The sequence below is a fragment of the Bombina bombina genome, chromosome 2 (genome assembly GCF_027579735.1).
Source record: "Bombina bombina isolate aBomBom1 chromosome 2, aBomBom1.pri, whole genome shotgun sequence".
Taxonomy (NCBI): Eukaryota; Metazoa; Chordata; class Amphibia; order Anura; family Bombinatoridae; genus Bombina; species Bombina bombina.
Genome location: NC_069500.1, coordinates 1,279,867,919 through 1,279,885,068, shown reverse-complemented (window position 1 = coordinate 1,279,885,068; position 17,150 = coordinate 1,279,867,919).

Below are 17,150 nucleotides of genomic sequence, written 5' to 3'. Positions count from 1 at the left end.
TTTAGGGATTAATAGTTTATTTATGTACTTTGTGATGTGGTGGTATGGTGGTTTAGGGGTTAATAGTTTATTTAGGTACATTGCAATGTGGGGAATGGTGGTTTATGGGTTAATAGTTTATTTAGGTACTTTGCAATGTGGGGGTGGCGATTTAGGGGTTAATAGGCTACGGGGCTTATGGTAGGGTGTTAGATTTTTTTTTCACTTTTTGTTCTCCATTGATTTCTATGGGGAATGCAAAAATGTGAGGTCGTTTGCGCAAGTAGGGCATTCATTTTTTTACCTCACTTTTTTGTCTCCATTGATTTCAATGGGGGAATACATGCATGTGCACGCAAAAACTCCGGTTAGGATTTTTGCACTATTCCAGTTACCACTAGCGCAAAAAACTAAATAGATAGTTTAGCTTATTTTTAAATAACATATGTCTAATTTTAGACTCCTAACCAAGCCCCAAAGTTTTAGGAGTATACCGATGTAAACCTACTCCATCTTGCTTCTGTTTGTGTAAAGGGTCTTTTCATATGCAAAGGAAAGGGGAGTGTCTGTTATTTACACTAATTTCTACATACAGCAGCGCACAGGTTCAATTGAGCCTTGACTATTTGATTCTAAGTGGCTCTTTGTTACAAGTGGCAGAGTTACTCACTAGGTCTACATCCACACTGCTTCTAATCCTAGTTCATCTCATCTCTCTACAGGTATGTCTCCCTGCTTGTGTCTTCTTGGCTGCTATTATACGTCCCTTTAATTTCTGCTAGAATTCTCTGGTATGTCTCCCTGCTTGTGTCTCCCTGGCTGCGATTACATGTCCCTTTAATTTCTGCTAGAATTCTCTGGTATGTCTCCCTGCTTGTGTCTCCCTGGCTGCTATTACACGTCCCTTTAATTTCTGATAGAATTCTCTGGTATGACTCCCTGCTTGTGTCTCCCTGGCTGATATTACATGTCCCTTTAATTTCTGCTAGAATTCTCTGGTAACAATTTCCTCTGTCTCCAATGTGTCTACCTGTAATCATCTTATCAGATACTCTGTATAACTTTAATGCATCCTGCCACCCCCCCCCCTCTAATTTGCAAGTATATAACTCCTGTCTGGCTAGCTAGACTTCTTGTAACCAGCTGCATAGAATCAGTTCATTACACTCACTGCTACATACAGCAGCCCACAGGCTCAATTGACCCATGGCTCTCTGATTCTAAGTGGCTCATTGTTACAAGTGACTGAGTTACTCACTGGAGTTAGAAACTGCAGTCCCAATAACAGGTAAAGTTACTAACTATACACCTGCACAATGCTCTCCATGTCTTTTCTGCTCTTTATGGCTGCCCTTTTCCTAAAACTCACTGCATGTCCCTATAACAACAACCCCCACACTATCCATATCTCACCCTCCCTTCTCTCATCCCCTATGCTGTACTCTCCTGACCCTAATGATACACAAGTCTCACTCTCACCTTCTGTCACTCTCAGTGCTACTACTGCTTGCTGCTGGTGACATCTCTCCTAACCCTGGCCCTGCAGCAATCACCACACTTTTACACTCTCGCTTAGTCTTCCACTGCAAAAACTCTAGGTCACACAATACCAACAATCTCATCTCCATTAACACACAACGCTTATCCCCTTTCTTTTCTTGTGCCCTCTGGAATGCTCTCTCTGTCTGTAACAAACTTACAACTGTTGACGACCTGTTTGTTTCCAACGCTTTCAACCTTTTAGCAATTACTGAAACCTACCTATCTTCCTCTGACACTGCTTCCATTGCTGCTCTCACACATGGTGGTCTTCACTTTAGCCACACACCTAGGCCAGGTGAGAGACATGGTGGCGGTATTGTCATCTTACTCTCCCCCTCCTGCTCCTATCAGTACCTATCTCCATTTCTATCTCTCTCCTTTTCTTCCTTTGAAGTCCACCGCATTCTCTTGTTCTCCCCCCTCTCTCTCAGAGTGGCAGTTATGTATCGCCTCCCTGGAACAACCTCCCAATTCCTTGACAACTTTTCTGCCTGGCTTCCATACTTTCTCTGCCCCTTTCTCTGACAATCCATCTGCCCCTGCTACCTCTAAACTTCTCTCACTAACTCACTAACTCCTTCAGCCTCTCACAATCCACCCTATTGCCTACCCACCGCGATGGACACTCTATTGATCTGGTAATCTCCTATCTCAGCTCTCTCTCTCTGAGGTTGCCTGTCACCCATTTCCCATCTCAGACCACCATCTGATCACCTTTAATCTTAATATAAAAGCTAAACCTACTTCTCCCCCTCACCCCTGCACCTGTAGAAATCTGCCCACTGTGGACCCTCTCCAACTCTCCAACCTTATTGAAATACACCTCCCCACACTTCCATGATATCCTGCCCTGACCTTGCTATAACCCAGTATAACAATACTCTCTCCTCTACACTTGACACTCTCGCTCCGCCCCAACTTTGCAAAGCCTATGCCATCAGCTCAAGCCCTGGCACTCCCAGCAAACATGCCACCTACAAAATTGCTCCTGCACTGCTGAACGTGCCTGGAGGAAATCCCGCTCTGAACCTGATTTCATGCACTATAAGTTCATTCTTTACTCTTACACCTCTGCCCTTCACTTAGCTAAGCAAACCTACTTCTCTTCTCTTATATCCACTCACTCCTCAAACCCTAAAAGACTCTTTTCCATATTTAACTATCTCCTCTACCCACCTGCACCACCCCCCTCATCTGCATTCAGTGCTCAAGACCTGGCTGACTACTTTTTTAATACTTACCATCCGAAGAAACATTCCAACACAAGCCTGCAATCTCCCAACTTTGCTCCCAGTCACCACATCTGCCGTTCTCTGCACCCTCCTCCCAAACACTTAGAGTGAAGTGGCTTCCCTATTGTCTTTCTCACACCTCACTACCTGCCCACTTGACCCTATTCCTTCACATCTAATACCTTCTCTGTCTCCCACCCTCACTCTGGCTCTTACTCACATATTCAACCTATCCCTTTCTATTGGCTCATTCCCTGCCTCCTTCAAACATGCAAAGGTCACCCCCATCCTCAAAAAACCCTCCCTCAACCCTAACACTCCTGCAAACTACTGCCCCATATACCTGCTCCCGCTAGCTTCAAAAATCCTTGACAAACTAGTTTTCAATCTCCTAACCAACTTCCTGTCATCCAACTCATTGCTTGACCCCCTGCAACCTGGCTTCCGTCCCCAACACTCAACTGAGACTGCCCTCACCAAGTATACTAAAGATCTCCTTTCTGCAAAAAACAAAGGCTACTACTCTATACTCATCTTACTTGACATCTCTGCTGCCTTTTACTGTCCTCTTCTCCTACAGAAACTCAGCTCTCTTTGGCTCTGTGACACTGTCCTCTCCTGGATTCACTCTTATCTCTATAACAGATCATTATCCATCTCTTTTGCTGGTGACTCCTCCTCTCTATTGCCTCTGTCTGTTGGAGTACGTCAAGGCTTTGTCCTGGGTCCTCTACTCTTCTCTATTTACACTTCCTCACTGGGTAAACTTATCAACAGCTATGGCTTCAACTATAACCTCTATGCTGAGGATACCCAGATCTACCTTTCCACCGCTGCACCCTCTCCTTCTGTCAATGATCACATCAGCGACTGCTTATCTGGCATTTCCTCCTGGATGGCCTCTCACCACCTAAAAATAAACATGTCCAAGACCGAACTACTTATAATCCCCCCTCTACTCCAGTTTCTAAGTTTTCTATCACTGTTGGCGGCACCACTATCTCCCCATCACCCCAAGTCCGCTTCCTTGGACTCACACTTGACTCAAATCTGTCCTTCATTCCCCACATCCAATTGCTCTCTTCATCCTGCCGCAACCACCTACGCAATATCTCCAAAATTCATCCTTTTTTGAGTGCTGAAACTACTAAACAGCTAATTCACTCCCTGGTAATTTGCCGACTTGACTACTGTATTAACCTACTAACTGGCCTCCCTCTCTCCCACCTCTCTAACCTTCAATCCATCCTAAATGCATCTGCCAGGCTAATCCACCTCTCTCAATGCTCTGTTTCTGCTGCACCTCTCTGTGAGTCCTTTCACTGGCTCCCAATTCACAGCAGAGTTAAATTCAAAATTCTCACCCTGACCTAAAAAGCCCTCAGCAATGCTGCCCCGCCCTACCTGTCCTCACTCAACAAATATACTCCTGCCCGCCCCCTAAGATCCAACAATGACCTGCTCCTTGCGTCCTCTACCATCACCTCCTCTCATGCTAGACTACAGGACTTCTCTTGTGCGTCACCAACCCTCTGGAATGCACTTCCTCGATCTGTCAGACTCTCCCCTAACCTTTCCTTCTTTAAACATTCCCTAAAGACCTTTTTGTTCAGGGAAGCTTATCACCCGACTCATTAACAAATGAACTTCACTTACCTAACAGTTTCCCTCATCTATCTCCTCACTAATATCATTCTCACTTTTGCAGTCCCCACCTCCTGTTTCCCATCCTCCTACCCATCTAGATTGTAAGTTCCAACGGGAATAGGACCCTCAATTCCCCCTGTATTTGTCTGTAAAATTTTGTCTTTTATTGTATTGTTTCTCCATTGTACTTTTATCCTTGTACCTATGGGCAGTGCTGTGGAATCTGTTAGTGCTTCATAAATAAATAATAATAATAGTTTTATACTATATATAATAGTTTTATACTGGATTTTTATATCAGTATCTGTGCATATTATTCTTTATAATAGTGTCTATTACATGCAGTTATATGAAAATTGGTGTATACTGTCCCTTTACTGCTAGCGATGTTTTCGCTAATGGAAAAAAAATATTTACTGCGGCACTTGTAATCTAGCCCGAGATTCTGTGTTTCTTTGAGAGAGACAGAGCAAAAGATAACGCACACTGTGCTATCCATTCCACTCAAGGTAAAAATGTTTAATCATTTTTAATTAGAAAAACTTTCATGTGCTTTTATTATTTATTTTGCCCACTTTTTTTTTCAAACTCCATGATAGAGTGTTATGGTGCCAGGTGTGTATCTTGCAGGATGCAGAGTCCTGACCATTCGACTCATGGGTTGTTTGATCAGTTCAGGGGCTTATTTATATGTGTCCTTTATTGGCCCAGTAAAAGATAAACAATATTCAGTAGATGCTTTTCAATGGGAATGTTTATGAGCTACCAAGGAATGCAAACATTGCTAACAAAATCAGTTTTAATTGACTTGAAAATGTTTATTTTGAATGAAGATCCAGTGATAACTTACTAATAAATATTCTGAACATATATTAAAAAAAAATACTTTAATGTTCCTTAAAAGTAGCGGTAAATCACAGTAGTGAGGTATTGATAAGAATAGACAGGAATATTTGGCAGTAAATATAAAACTATACAATACTATATGTAGAACTGTACTGGCATGACAAGACCAAACTTGCTCAGATCAAAGCAGGTATATAGGCTGATATGGAGCCCAATATTTAGAATGGAGCAGAATGCAATACTCAGTAAATTTATTCTGGATAAACTAGACATCATTTTTTGATAGAGGAGCACAAAACATTCATCCAAGTTGTCAGTAAGTGCAGTGAGTGCAGCAATAATTGATTAATTGGTTGATTAGCATAAAAAAATCAAGTCATGCTTAAATAGAAATACATGTAAAGTACTAAAATCTTTTTTTGTGTGTTTGTTTTCATGCTTTTTTATTGAGGTTTTTAGTAGTAACAACACATATGGCATGGCCTTACACATACATAGCAGACATACATGTTAAAGGGCCACTGTAAGTAAATATTTTCTATGCCTGTTACTAACTAACTACCCCAAATACGCTTTTTATCAATAGCATTTTATTAACATATCTCTACCGTATATCAGAAATCTTGTCTGCAAATTTAATTGTTTTCCAAACCCACTCCGTGGGTATCCTTTGCTCTGTACCAATCCGTTTACAATACCTAGGTTTCAAAATGGCGCTTTAAACACAAAGTTATTGGTTTAAGTATTTTGAACACTCAGTGCTGAAAATAGTGGGCAGGATAACGTGACATCATTGGCGAATAAAAGATATAACTTTTAGAAGGTTATGAAACTTCGTTTTGGAGAAAATATAGGTCAGTAGGTTTTAATTAATGTTTATTAACTTTAATATGTTAGTTGTTTAGCTTAAAAATTATAACAGAAAGTAATCCTTTAAATACAGACCAGAGTAGTAAAGTATAGTTAATAATACAGTGGGTACAGTGCAAAATCTGACACTATAAGCTACTAATTAGTAGCTTGTTTCATGCGCATATATATATATATATATATATTTCACAAAGTTTGTACCAGCTAACAATGGAACTAATGGCTATGGTCCAGGACCCACCGTACTCCAATGCCGACTTGGGTGCCCAGGTGCACGGAGGTTTAGAAGATATTGTGTATAAAGGAAAAAAGTACAATTAGTAAACCTTATCCAGCAACCCCATATTAGGCCTAAATAAATATGTAGATAAGAGCTGCCAGAGTCTCAAAAAGCACTCACTCACGGATGTCAAATATATAACACACTCATTTATTATAATGTAAAACAATGTGCAAAAAAGAAAACTAAATAAATAAACAAACCACATGATAAATGGTCTAAGGCAATTTGCATATGCACTAAATTCGTTACCCAAGCAAGCAATCAGGGATCCCCAATAATCAAAAAAATTGTCTGTGATTTCACTAGTTAGAAAACAGTTTCAAAGTATAAATTCTTTGAAATGGACATCAGTTGGAAATTCAAATACCCCAACAGGCTGGTTCCTCTTGTTTTGCTCTCTATGCGACAGGATAAATTAAATTCAAGCATAAATGTTGCCAGTCAACCCTGCATACCATCCCAGCCACTCACTCCAACAACAAAGTAAGCTGAACAAATGCCAATGGGACAAAATGTACAGTTCAGCAGGGAATTGACACTGACGGTTCTCATACAGCGACCTTCTCCGTGTCAAACAGGTAAAAAACACATGCGTTTCCCAGTGTTACCTGTATTCTGGATACCGTAGTACCTTCACCCCGTGTCACTCATAAGCACCGCTCACCGCTCTCCAGTCTTGTCTGTAAACATCTTAGGTATGCATAGGGAGAATGCTGAATTTTGCTTCTGGGTTAAGGGTATTCAAAAACGCTGTAATTACAAACAGCGTGGAAGTCGGCTCCAGCCAAATAACAACCACTACACGTCTATGTCACTATGGGCTTCCTCAGGCCAAAACAATCAATGCTGCTCTGAGGTGGCGGACAGAAATCAACCCAATCGAATACCACAATGTTGATTGACACCCCCTGCAAGCGGCCGATTGGCCGCAAATCTGCAGGGGGTGGCATTGCACCAGCAGTTCACAAGAATTGCTGGTGCAATGATAAATGCCGACAGCATATGCAGTTGTCATTTATCAATGTGCAGAGATGTGCAATGGACATGATATGCTAGTTCGTATCATGTCCGCTCGCACATTGTTAAATATGCCCCAAAGTCCCTGTAGTAAATTATCTGCTTTGCCACTGCCGAATCCAGCCTGAGTTCAGTGACAATACCTCTATGAAGTGGGTCTGCTGTTGAATAGGCTATCGACTGCGATCCTTGCCTGCAAACCCCAAGGAGCACCCCGTCTGGTGAAGTGCCGATAGGAGGCTGATAGACCTGTACACAGCTGTCATTAGCAATCTTGGTAGCCTCTATAAATTCTCCAATATTCAAGATTTCTGAGGTGTTTCTAAGTTCTGCTGACTGCTCAATTGCGATATAACGGGAGTTCTCTCAGCACATCGAAATGCACTATTCATGGGTCTGATACCTATCAGTCAGGCAAGTGGTATTCAGTAGCAGGTAAGGCATTTAGGTCATGGGAAGTCTTCATTTTCAGAGATAAGTCACCAGCTGCGGTTTGGTCTCCTAGCACCCATAGTGGAGTAAGCCCATGGTCACAACTGCAGGATAGGGTTTGCCATTCTATTGTGAATACTATATGGAGCTCTCCGAAGTGCTTGTCTAGGAGTGCTTCAACAATTTTCAAATGCAGTAGGACCACTGCCAATACTGCTTTGCCCGGCTAAGTAGTTAACCGGGGGGGGGGGGGGTTGTTCAGAAGGTGTAGTGAGGCCGCCGCCATCTATCTCAAACAGTCTGTCTTGGGTTCTGCTTATGGGATCGTGATAATAATAGTATCATCCAGTTCTCTTTAAAGTTGATCCCCTTGGAAAGAGGAGTAAGGAAACTAAACCCTATGTGCAGAACATGTTAAACTCAGCACCACTAGGCAGTCTAAGTTAGAGTTTGTAGAGAAGTTCCCCTGATTATAAAGGTGCTGTAAGTAAGCAATCTTACCGGGAACAGGTGGCCAATATACGTTAAGGGAAACTGGCATTTGATATAAGGTGTTGACATAAATGCACACATGAAAAGTTAAGTTCACCAATGAGTTAACGGTGTACATAAATCAGACAACACCTATAAGGATTACAGTACTAAAAGTAACCTCTGACTATTCCGGTAGAATTCCTCCTAACAAGATTGATCTTTTTGTTATGGAATAATAGTTGCTCACAGAGAACACTTGCTGCATGAATGAGTACTTGAAACACAATGTCCTTAGAGAATGAGTTAAATTATAAAGCCAATACTCTAGAGAGGTAAACAAATAAGTCACAGTTGAAGTAGTATGTGAAGAATGACAACGGTAAGTAGAACTAGGTTTGAGACTTACTTAAAGAATGTCTGTTGTAGAAATGAAGACGATGAGGCCTATCTATCATCGTGGCCGCGGACCTGAATATGATCTCCTTATTTATAAAAAAAGCTGTCAAAAAGCTGCGCACCAAGTATAGGGCGATGAGCAGCGGACTGTTGTTAACTAATAGTCATCGATCTCGCTGCTATTCAGCTTTTTCCCAACTTTATTTATATCCTGTCACTAAACACCACCACTACACTAAAATGTTTAACCACTTTCCCGCCGCTCCCGGACCCCGCCGCAACTAAATAAAGTTATTAACCCCTATTTCTCCGCTCTCGGAGCCCACCGCAACTCTAATAAAGTTATTAACCCCTATCCCTCCACTCACATAGCCCACCACAACTCTAAAAAAGTTATTAACCCCTATCCTGCCGCTCCCGGACCCCTCAGCAACCAAATAAATGTATTAACCCCTAAGCCCCTGGCCTCCCACATCACTACCACTTACTAAACCTATTAAACCCTAAACCGCCAGCCCCCCACATTGCCATAAACTAAATTAAGCTATTAACCCCTAAACCTAACAACCCGCTAACTTTACATTAAATATTAACTCATCCCTATCTTATAATAAATTTAAACTTACCTTTAGAATTAAAATAAACTATATTAAGCTACTAATTAACCTACTCTAACTATTATACTAAAATTACATTAAACTATATTCAACTATTAATTAACCTACCCTAACTATTATACTAAAAATACATTAAACTACAAAATAAATTAACTATATTACATATTTAAAAACCTAACCCTACTCAAGTTATTTAAAATTACAATAAAGAATTACTAAGTTACAAACAAATAACAACTAAGTTGCTCAAAATAGAAAACACTAAGTTACACAAAATAAAAAAAATATATTATCAAATATTTAAACTAATTACACCTAATCTAATAGCCCTATCAAAATAAAAAGGCCCCCCCAAAATAAAAAAACCTCTAACCTACAATAAACTACCAATGGTCCGTAAAAGGGCCTTGTGCAGGGCATTGCCCCAAAGAAATCAGCTCTTTTACCTTTAAAATAAAGTACAAACACCTCCTCAACAGTAAAACCCCCCACCCACACAACCAAACCCCCCAAATAAAAACCTATCTAAAAAAACCTAAGCTCCCCATTGCCCTGAAAAGGGCATTTGTATGGGCATTGCCATTAAAAGGACATTTAGCTCTTTTTCAGCCCTAACCTAAAATTAAAACCCACCCAATAAACCCTTTAAAAACCTAACACTAACCCCTGAAGATCCACTTACAGTTTTCGAAGACCGGACATTCATCCTCATCCAAGCGGGCCGAAGTCTTCATCCAACCAGACAGAAGTCTTCATCCAGACGGCATCTTCTATCTTCATCCATCTGGCGCAGAGCGGCTCCATCTTCAAGACATCAGACGCAGAACATCCTCTTCTTAAGACGTCTCTTAAAGAATGAAGTTTCCTTTAAATGATGTCATCAAAGATTGCGTCTCTTACATTCCGATTGGCTCATAGAATTCTATCAGCCAATAGGAATTAAGGTGGAAAAAATCCTATTGGCTGTTGCAATCAGCCAATAGGATTGAGCTTTCATTCTATTGGCTAAAGGTACGTTTAAATTTATGATAAGATAGGGATGAGTTAATATTTAATGTAAAGTTAGCGGGTTGTTAGTTTTAGGGGTTAATAGCTCAATCCGACACAGATCGATGCTTACCTCATTACAGATGTTCCGAATACAAATTCGGCACTATCTGACAACTTTTGCAAGTTATCAAACTTCTAACCGGTACGCTTGCCACTATTCCGGCCCAGCGTACCTGGTTTTCAATCTGCCACCCTGGAGGGCGCGGATGCCATAGGAATCAATGGGAGTCTGAAAGCAGCAAAAGCTTATGTTTGATGCTGCCAGATATCCCATTGATTTCTATGGTAGAAAACCAGTAAAGTTTATACCCTAACATAAGCCCAGAGTCTAAACACCCCTAATCTGCCGCCTGACATTGCCGCCACCTACATAATGTTATTAACCCCTATTCCGCTGCTCCCGGCCCCGCTGCAACTAAATAAATATATTAACCCCTATCCCGCCACTTCCGGAGCCCACCGCAACTAAATAAATATATTAACCCCTATCCTACCGCTCCCCGACACCGCCCCAACTAAATAAAAGTATTAACCCCTATCCCGGAGCCCACTGCAACTAACTAAATGTATTAACCCCTAAACCTCTGGCCTCCCACATCACTACCACTTACTAAACCTATTAACCCCTAAACTGCCAGCACTCCACATCGCCATAAACTAAATTAAGCTTATATATAGTGTGTATTTTGTATAGCTCACTTACCACTGCCTGATGAAAAGGTGCCAGCAGCATCTTGAAATGCGTAGCAGAATTTCTTGTATTGTTTTTATACTACTTTTTAATAAAATATATCACTTGCCTTGGGATATTTTAATTTATTATATTGGTTCATGAGCTTTATTTTGGAGTCTCATATCCTTTGCTGGACTGTGGATCCTGTTCTTTGGAGTGAGTCAGCTGGTAGACTCTGATATACCAGCTTGCACTACTTGCACTGCATTATAGTGTGCAGCATATGTGAGTATTCCATCACAGAAGGGGCACATATTGGGGGCTTTGAAAGCATTCTCTCCCCATTTTTGTTCTATCATCCCAGACTCAAGATCACATTGAATCTGGTGGGAGCTAGCTGGTGGGCTCTGAATTCTCCAGCCTGCAAGAATAACACTGCATTATAGTGCGCTCCATTTGTGAGTACCCATTTATTTGTAAGGGGATCGTTTCTGGGGAAGATCTAGCTTTGTTTTAACATTCTGCACCATTGGAGCACCTTCTTCTCTTTAATTTTTTTATCAGATTTTCCATCCATTCTTAAGAAGAGCTGACCCTGGTGATCATCTATCCTCTACGACAGCCTGTGGAGGGTGCCTTTGTTTTTTGTTACTATCTTTCTGATGGTTACAGTTTGGTGACTTTTTTCTACCAACCTTTACACCTACGCAAATATATGTTTGATCTATCGGCTTTAATGTCTATCCTAGCATTTAAAATGATCAAGTTTGATAGATAATTTTGGGTCTGTCAGTAAACAGTAGCACAGGAAGCCCTATAAAAGCAAATAGCATCCAACAGTGTAACTGGGAACTTTATAATTGCCAGCTATAGAATTTTCCCATAGTCAACTACAGCTAAAGATGAACTAGACCTCAACCCTATTCAGAAGCTACTTTAAGTACACAATATACCATAATTTTTGCTTAAACATAGAAATATTTTTTTTATTACATAATGTGGTATGGCTTATATATTCAAATTTGTAATGAATAGCATCCTATGGGCTGGATTACAAGTGAAGCACTAAATATCACTTTTTGGAAAGTGACATTTGTGTTCCACTGAATAATACCAGTGCATGCTAATGTGCGCTGGTATTACAAGTTAAGTGCATTGCGAACAGGAGAGCGCTCTTCCATTTGCCCGTATGCAGGCATGCAATAAATTAGCATTCCACTTGTAATCTAGCGCTATGTTGGCAAGGTGTAATATTCACATAGAAGTTCTGATTTTTGTTTTAGACTTTCTTTTGCTCAATAAAAGCAAGATCTTTTCTTTTTATCTTCATGTAGTTCATATTATTGAATAAAAGACTGAATCTCTTTAACAGAAGCATCTTACACTTATCACTTATATTGAAACTACCGTAGAAAAAGTTCTCAAGCATCATCTGCCATTAGAGATTTGAATCTTCAGATTAGATTTGGCATTGGGATCTATTCTGTTAGCCCAATCCTGCAAGGTCTCTTGAGTGCTATTACCTCGGGCATTCCTTAGGCCACACTGTTTAATGGGTCCAATTATTTTAAATTGCACAGCTGCACTTTAAGAATACGCCCAAAATAGTCAGTCACATGCATTATTATGATAATAGCATACTTATAAAAACTGAAATTTGTTACAAGCACTTAGTGTGGAATTTGAATAATATGGAAGGAGACATAAAACTAAAGAAATTTCACAATAAAAATAATTTCAGTTATTTGTTCACACAACTTTCTTCTTACTATTGATCAGCTGTTTAATGGGATACAAACAGTTAAATTATCCTCATTTTAAACGAATTCTCATTTTGAAAATACTGCATGAAAGCTGGAAAAAAAAGTTGGGATATATAATTGTGTGTTGTTACTGGAAAGAGGGTTCCTGGGAACCATTGAATTGTGGGGATATATTTGCTGTGCTTTGTTAATGGCATTATTTCCTATATATTTTGTTTTTAAATATCCTGTTAAATGCTGCCATCTTAACCTACCCCCTTTCAATAAATGTGCTTTTTCCCATTTGCTTTTGTAGCTGATTGTAAAGCAAGGGCCTTGCCTATGGCTGATTCAAGATGAGGAGTAGGGGCGGACCTCCACACTGCCAATAAAAAGGTGCCTGGACTTTTGGAAACTACTGGAGGTGAAGAATGCTCTTTGTTAATCAATAAACCAACAGCCTCATAATTTCAGATGCATATTTTTAAATAACTTCTTTGATATAGTTATTCACCAGAAAAGTTAAGCTTAGAATTAATAATAATAACATTGCCTGCCTTCTAAACATGCTGTGGAGATATGGATTGGATTTTATATAGGCTTTTACTTTGGTACAACCTTGTTCATAATTAAACATTAATACAAAAAATATGTAATTTGAAAAGTAATATGACCAAGGATATAGTGTATTTTGAAATTATTTGGATTCAACTACTGAAAAACAAAGACAAAATACTTCTAAGCTTCTCCTAAAGTATAAACAGTCATCAATGTAGTAAACAGAGAAAAATAGACTCACCAAAGGAATTTATATGTCAACAGAATTGTCAGTTCCCACAAGAAGTCAAAGACATTGGGATATGGGAGAGTAAACATAGACCTCATTATATGTGGAAGCAATGTGAATAGATCATACCATTTGCTTTGTGACTTGCCAGATATTTTATTTTGAGGACTTGATTCACTTGTTCAAAGTCTTTACAAGTGGAGTGCAACTGATGGTGCCAGGTGCATTATTCTTATCATAGCCCTGAGCTAAGAAGAGTGCACAATCTTGTACTACAAGTAAATGGTATAAAATCTTAATGCTTCCACATTTTTTTAGCACACCCTATATTTTGAATGGATATAAAATCTTACTGCTTCCACATGTGTTTAGCACATCCTATACTTTGAATGGATATTGCAGGGTGTTCTATTATCGCCCAAGATACTGAATTGCTAATTGCTGAATTAAGTGTTGTGCTTAAGAGCCACATAAAATAGTTCTGGAAAAATTAATGCTCTTGGGGACCTGAAGTCTGAATTTCAGGATGCCAAAGTCAGGGAAAGCCCAACCTTGTAATACCTGCATACAGAGGAGAAAGACAGGCCTCCGATCCAGGCTGCAATCAGCTGTTCTGGACAGCTTCCTAAAATAGGCACAGGCTAGGCTAGATAAGTTAAAATAATTGCTTTATTGTTTCATGTTAAAATAAATAACACACACAACTCTAAGTACAGAGACCATCTGACAAGTTTCACGTCTCTAAATGAGAAAGCACCAATCAGAGGTGCAAAACGCATCAGATGGTCTCTGTACTCAGAGATGTGTGTGCTATTTGTTTAACATGGAACAAAAAAGCAATTATTTTTAACTTATCCAGCCTAACCTGTGCCTATTTTTGGAAGTGGCCCGGAAACAGCTGATTGCAACCCGGATCGAAGACCTGTCTTTCACCACTATCAATATATATATATATATATATATATATATATATATATATATATATATATATATATATATATATATATATATATATATACTGTATATACTGTATATATAAAGGCCAAAGAGAGAACTCGCCGTTATTATCGTGTCAAAAAAAGTTTAATTCTTAGTGAATGTTTTCGGGGAGTGACCCCATCCTCAGACTATTACAAATAATAGTATTATTTGTAATTGTCACGCCACACCGTTGCGTCCTCTCCATGCTCGTTGCCTAGGGCTGTGTCGGCTCAGTATGCGTGCGGCGCTGATGTCATATCCGCACGCTCCTGATGCCGGCTGGTCTCTTGGCACCTTGCCAAGGGTATTTAAACGGCAGCAAGCGACCTGTCACTGCCCAAGTATAGGTGCTACTTTGTGTGCTCCTGGGAGTGACAGATCGTTTGCTGCTGCTAACTGGTTAACCCCTAATCTGCTGGACTGATACTTGTTACTGAACCCTGCCTGTCTCACTACGCTAACTGGTAAACCCCTAAGCTGATGGACTGATACTTGTTACTGAACCCTGCCTGTCTCACTACGCTAACTGGTTAACCCATAATCTGCTTGACTGATACCTTATTACTGAACCCTGCCTGTCTTACTACACTACCTGGTTAACCCCTACTCTGCTTGACTGATACCTTGTTGCCGAAACATTGCCTGTCTTGATACGCTACCTGGTTAACCCCTACTCTGCTGGACTGATACCTTGTTGCCAAAACATTGCCTGTCTTGATACGCTACCTGGTTAACCCCTAATCTGCTGGACTAATACCTTGTTGCCGAATCCTTGCCTGTCTTACTTGGTTAACCCCTGAATTGCTGGTCTGCTTTTCTGTTGCTGTATCCTGTCTGCCTATTTGCCTTGTGCTGTCCTGCCTGTGGTGAGTGCCACTCTCCTTGTTTTCCTGATATTCTCTGCTCTGGGATATTCCCTATCTTTCCGACGCTGGGATAACAAGACTACTGGCCGAGTTCGGTATGATAGAGGAGTATCCCACGAGCCTCACAGTAATAGTCTGAGGACGGGGTCATTCCCCGAAAACGTTCACTAAGAATTAAACTTTTTTTGACACGATAATAACGGCGAGTTCTCTCTTTGGCCTTCTTGTACATATCGAGTGGGACGCACCCTGGAGCAATATGGTATAGTGAGTGCTGGACTTTTGCACTTATATATATATGGTGTATCCTCACCACCAATATGTACAAAAAAATACATAATAGAAGAGAAATATATAATAAAAAATACATAATAGAAAAGACAAAAAGAAATAGTGTGTCAAACGTAATAGTGTATATACATCGCTCAAATGTGTTTTTTTAAACAAACCAGCACACTATAGTCATCCAAGTATTCACTAATCAGTGTTAATACCTAATAGCAATTATTAAATACCATTAGTCAAAAAAGACTCATTAGAGGTATGGACCTTATGGCAATAATTAATTATAGCTTTATCAAGATATCATATTATCAATGTCAGGGTTATGAGGAAGCCATATGATGTTGAAAACCCGAGTCAATCATATCATTAGTATATGCAATTATAATCAAATGCATTAGCAGAGCGGCACTGTTACAGGTAAAGCTTAGCAATCAGCATATATACTCATCATATGTATAGATATCACTATTGATCCATACCTGTAAAGATCACACTGGTGTTGTATGCACCTGTATGTATCCAAGCAACCTCCTGTGCACTCATTGAAACAGGCGCGGATGTTACACATCCAACATCTGTGTCACCCCAAGCATACCCACATGGCTTATTAGCATAAAGTGCTGATGTGGGCGTTTAGCTATGTGGTGCGTATGGCTGTGTTATTCCAGTACATGCTTACTCTAGTAAAACACTACCTAATCCAGAACGGGTCTCAATATACATCCCCAAATTGGTCAGCATAACAATTCTAGCCTGAATATTTGCACAATCGCACTGTTACATATGTACACACTTAATAGAAAGTCATAATAGCTTAAATAGATACGAGTATGTCACAAAACTGAAATGGGGAATAGGCCTCTTCACGTTGTATCAGGGGCATAGTTTATATAAGCTTGGTAGTGTATACCCACAAAGGTATATAAGATGGTAATTAATCCACCAATTAGGATCCAAATATCCATAAACATAAATATCTAACTTAACGAGTGAGGAGCTCACTAAGTGGGCTCGGCTGCATAGCATATGGTCACTGACTGTCAGATGAGATATCTAGTTAATGGATCCCATTACACTGTGTCTGTAATATGGCCGGGCTTCAGTTGCTAATTGCCAATTGTACACATACATGACACTATAGAGCAAGGGTGCAATCAGATATACACCATAGAAGCGACATCAAATACATGAAATATATGAAATAAAGCTCACAGTTCACCAATCATGTCATGCATAGTTACTTATTTACATGTTTACAATCCATGTGTCCCTCAAGTTCACAGGGGATGAGATTAGACCTCAACTATATGATCATTGGTCTAAACATTGACAAGTGACAATCATGGTAGGCAACCAGATCTTGTGTCAGAGTTTTAAATGACTCATGCAGTAAGACCTAAAAAACCTTATTCTATCATTGGTCTACTGTTT